The sequence below is a fragment of the Ovis canadensis genome, chromosome 1, assembly GCF_042477335.2.
Source record: "Ovis canadensis isolate MfBH-ARS-UI-01 breed Bighorn chromosome 1, ARS-UI_OviCan_v2, whole genome shotgun sequence".
Taxonomy (NCBI): domain Eukaryota; kingdom Metazoa; phylum Chordata; class Mammalia; order Artiodactyla; family Bovidae; genus Ovis; species Ovis canadensis.
The window spans coordinates 275145204-275150379 of NC_091245.1; positions in this window are offsets into that span (position 1 = coordinate 275145204).

A 5176-nucleotide genomic window follows, 5' to 3' on the forward strand; every position below is an offset into this window, starting at 1 on the left:
GCAGCTGCTGGCCCAGGTCGAGCTCACCTCCCAGCTCTCCCCCAGGGGCCTTCATGCTCCTGCTGCTCCACCCACAGCCCCCAGGGGCCCGCAGGGCTCAGGGGAGCCCCTGGGTCACGAGGCCCCCCCGGCGAGGGGGAGGGTCCAGCCCTGAGGACGCAGAGGCGCACCTCCTGGCGATGGCAGGCATCGGTTGTCTTCAATTCTTCGCTCAGGTCTCCAGCTCTCTTCTTGCAGAGGTTGCGGATCTGACACACGGAGTTCAGCTCTCCGCAGACGCTGAGCGGTTTCTTCTCGGACTCCAAGCAGCGCGCTTCCTTCTTGAACAGCCTTCTGTGAATTTGCATCACGTGGCTTTCATGGAGATCAGGCAGGCTCTGGAGTTTCCGCCTCAGCAGCTGGATCTCACTGTCGAGCTGTGAATTTTCACACCGCAGGGACGCTTCCTCAGTGTGGAGACTTGTGATTTGTCCTGGGAGCTCTCACAACATCAGCCTGGGTTTTCCCTTTTTAAATTTGGAGACAACATCAGCCTCTGCTTTCCCTGTTGAAAGTTAATATCTGTTTTTCTCTTTAATTTTAGCCACTGTAACTTAATCGATTGTTTTCTTCAAGTAGATAAAGCATTATAGTTTCTAAGAATTTTTTCAAGTTTTCATTTACTTGTATTTCTGTTGAAGTAATTTTGATCTGTGCGTTGATTTAGTTGTTATGATTTTTCAATGGATGCCAGAATTACTCTGATTCGTATAGCATTATAACTTCATGGTAGTAGTATTTAAATATACAGTCAGTAATATAATTCTCATCAACCATAATATCTCCCCTGGACCTTTCAGTATATAAGTATTTTATTTGCTTTACCTTAAATGCCCATGATGACGTCAAACATCCCTTAAGTTTGACATGGATGGGAAAGTTGAATACAATACCAGACCATTTCTGTATACTATGGCTATTTTTAACAATCTGCAGAGGTAACTGAATTTTTGCCTTAGCTAACTTCAGTTGGTTTTAAAAAAAAAAACTGAAACAAAACACCACCACATTCAGACTACATATATTTGTCACTGTACTCCTTCCTCCATTCATAGTTTAGTAAGAAATTCTTAAGATGGATCCTAAATATATAGATTGGAAGACTTCAGATTTGTAACAAGGTCTTCCTGTATAATCTGGTGGGCTGCCATCTATGGGGTCCGCACAGAGTCGGAGACGACTGGAGCGACTTAGCAGCAGCAGCAGCACTTCATCCACATGGAGCAGGTGGAGGGACTGGAAGGAATCTCTTTACCTGGCTGCGGCAGGGATGGGGGAAGGGCCGAGGATGGGACCCCCAGGTGCCAGCCAGAGGGAGGCTGCTCCCCACCCTGGGCCTGGAGGAAACAGGGGCCAGTGGTGTCATCTGAGTTCAGTGCAGGGTTCTCAGGGGACCAGAAAGGACTTCCAGCACCTTCCGTCCTGTTCTTCCATTTAATGCGGAGGCCAAAGGCGCCACACAAAGGGCCTGCTAGGGCAGGCAGAAGGCAGCCCTGGGGAATATAACACAGCCCAGAAAAGGGCCTGATAGAACTGCCAGCACATTTGACTTTTTTTTTTTTTGAGAATTGTGAGTGAAGATTATTTGGGGCAAAACAAGGTCTGTGCTGCCAGGAGGCAGCATCTCAGACAGCTCTGTGACTGCTCCAAAGTGGCGGTGGGGGAAAGTCAATATATAAGGGTTTGGAGAAGGGGGAGTTCAATACTATGAAGCACTCGTTTTACAAAAGGCTCTTTCTGAGTCATGAGGGTCTGATGTCACCACTAAGGGATTTAGTGCTTCATAGGTATGAGGAGATGCAAGGATTGAGAACATAAATTCTGTTCCTAAAAACATCCAACTATCTAAAGATCTATCCCGCCAGAATCCCTGGAGCACAGAGTGTGCCTCTTATTTGGACAAAAGTTGTTTTGCTCATCTGCACCCTTTTTTTTTAGTCAATATCTGTGGAGTTTCTATGATGTTTATCTTCGTTCTTGTACTTGGGATGCAGAGATGAAAAAAAAGGAGCTGAGGCTCTTGAGCCCCATGGGTTACATTGCAGTGAGAGAAGACTTCCGCTCCTAAAGAAACAGAGACAGAGGGTGGTGATATTTGCTCTGCAGATAATCCAGATAGGGTGGTGGGTAACCAGGGAGACAGGCTGAAGCCAGGAAGCTGACATGGATGCTGCAATCAAAGAGGCAGGAGGAGTTCCCCTGGGAAGTCAAGGGGCAGAATGCTCCAGGCAGAGAAGGGGATTTATAAGTGCTGGGAACCAGGTTCCGGGGCATAGACACAGGGCAAGGTGACAGGGCAGAGGTGAAGCGGGCAGGGAGCAGACCCATTGCACAGAGGGCTCTGCAATGAAGAGTGCTGACCCCAGGGGAGGGAGCGGGTTGGGGGAGAGGGTGCAGGCTGAGGACACAGAGCCACGTGAGGTCTGGGCAGATCTCAGTGGACGTGGGGAGGGCGGAAGCTGTGACATGGAGGGGATGGAATTGGGGGCAGAGGCTGTTCGGGGGTCCTCACGAGCCCAGCGGGCTGGCTCTAGAGTGGGTGAGACAGAGGTGAAGGAGGACAGAGGGCACTGTGTCTGGGCGCCTGCCGGGAGTCCATCAGTTAAGAGGAATAAGAAACAACACAGAGCTTTTCTAATCCTTCTCTGTATCTTGGCTCTGCTTCAAGTAACTCTTACAAAACTCTTGATTGGAAACCTGAGCAAATTCAGCCAAGTGTCGCCATGTTACGTGGCGTGAAAGCCTGCCTCTCTGAGGACTGGACTGTGCTGTAGGCAGGCCCCTGACAGTCCACATGCTCTCGGCCATGCCTAAGGGTCCTCGGGACCAGGCGGTCTCCCCTCCCAGGTGCCCCCACAATAGGGGCTCCAAGAGCAGGAACAGGAGGGGCTGGAGGTGAAGACCAGGTTCCATCCTGCAGACCATGGCCCTGGAAGGGACAGCCTAGAGGTGGCTCATGAAGATAGCGGATACTCACTGTTGGAACCCCACTAGGCTCTCAAGCAGGCTGGAGAGGGGCTGGGGTGGGAGATCTGGGAGGGCTCTCTGGAAGAGGTGGCCCTGAGCTGATGACTGAAGGATGAGCAGGGATTATCTCCAGTGCTTTTCACACAGTCAGGGACATGGGGGGCTTCCCAGCTGACTCAGCGGGCAAAGAATCTGCCTGAGATGCCAGAGATAAAAGGAGAGGCAGGTTCAGTTCCTGGGTTGGGAAGATCCCCTGGGGAAGGGCACGGTAACCCACTCCAGTATTCTTCCTAGAGAGTCCATGGACAGAGGAGCCTGGTGGGCTAGGGTTTGTAGGGTGGCAAAGAGACAGAAAGGACTGAGGTGACTGAGCAGGCACGCATGTAGGGGCGGATGAGTCACTTGTAGATAGTGTCATAAAGCAGATTCCAACTCACCAGGTCTTGGGTCAGCCTGAGTCCCTGCACTGCCCCACCGCCCCATGATGTGTATACTGGGTCAGGACATGGAACAGCAAGGAACTTTAGGTGGTTATGGAGCGGGCGTGCATGGGGCCAGTGAAAGGGGAAGGGGCATTTCTGGCACAAGGCTCAGCACTGACAGAAACGCAAGGACACGGAACAGCCTGGTCAAAGTGAGCAGGCGAGCTTGTGCAATGAGCTCCCCGGAGCCCAGAAACTCGAACCTAGGAGGACAGGGCCGGAATGGGAAGCTGAACACCTGTCTAACTTGCCCACACACTCTGTTCCCACTTGCCCTGTTTACTGCTGCTTCCGCCACGGGGACATGCTGTCCTTACAGCAACAGGGCACGTTTCAGAGGAGCTTGAGGAACCACAGGGCTTCCCAGGCAGCCACAGTGGTGAAGAGTCTGCTTGCAAGGCAGGAATGCAGGAGATGCAGCTTAGATCCCTGGGGCTGGAGTATCCCCTGGAGAAAGAAATGGGATCCCACTCCAGTATTCTTGCCTGCAGTATCCCATGGAGAGAGGAGCCTGGAGGGCTATAGTCCATGAGGTTGCAAAGAGTCAGACACAGCTGAGTGACTGAGGAACCACAGATATAAGGTCCCTCAAGGGAGGCCAGCCATAGAGGACCCACTCAGGCCAGGCACAGACACAGCTTTGCAAGGTAGAGCACCCCTTAACCTGGAGATAAATCAATAGATTCAGAGTACAGACACAAGTTCATTTGTCCCCTGAGTGGGATATTTGACAGCACTCTTATCTGTGTGGCTAGTAGACACATGAAATGCACACACATCTTATATGCAAGGAGAATTGGTGCTTTCAAACTGTGGTTCTGGAGAAGACTCTTGAGAGTCCCTTGGACAGCAGGGAGATCAAACCAGTCACTCCTCAAGGAAATCAACCCTGAATACTCTTAAGAAGGACTGATGCTGAAGCTCCAATACTTTGACCACTTGCTGTGAAGAGCTGGCTCATTGGAAAAGAACCTGATGATGGGAAAGATTGAAGGCAGGAGGAGAAGGGGATGGCAGAGGATGAGATGGTTGGATGGCATCATTGACTCAATGGACAAGAGTTGGAGCAAACTCCAGGAGATAATGAAGGACAGATGAGCCTGGCATGCTGCAGTCTATGGGGTCACAAAGAGTCAGGCACCACTTAGCCACTGAACCTCAACAACAAAACAAACACACTTTGACCCTCTTTTGCAAGGTGAAGGAATGTATATTATGCTAGGTCCGTTTGTTTGCTCTGAGGGTAAGCCCCCAGTTATGTATATTTGTGCTAAGTCACTTCACTTGTGTCTCACTCTATGACACGCCAGGAACTGCAGCCCGCCAGGCTCGTCTGTCCATAGAGAGTCACCAGGCAAGAACACTGGAGTGGGTTGCCACCCAGGCACCGAACCCTCATCTCCTCTGTCTCCTGCATTGTCAGCCGGGGCCTTTACCACTAGCGCCTCCTAGGAAGCCCTCAGTATATTGACCATGTGGTTTGCTTTCTCCTCTCAACCTACAAAATACTCAACTGACAAATACCCCAGCTAGAAGTTTCCAGAAGCTTCCTAGGACACATCCTGAGCCATTCTCTCATGCAAAACAAAACGAAACAAAACAAAACACAACACAGACACACACACAGTTTTAAGCCTTCCTCTTCTCTTCCCTCTGGAAGGCAGCCCCACTCATTCAGGATACGATCT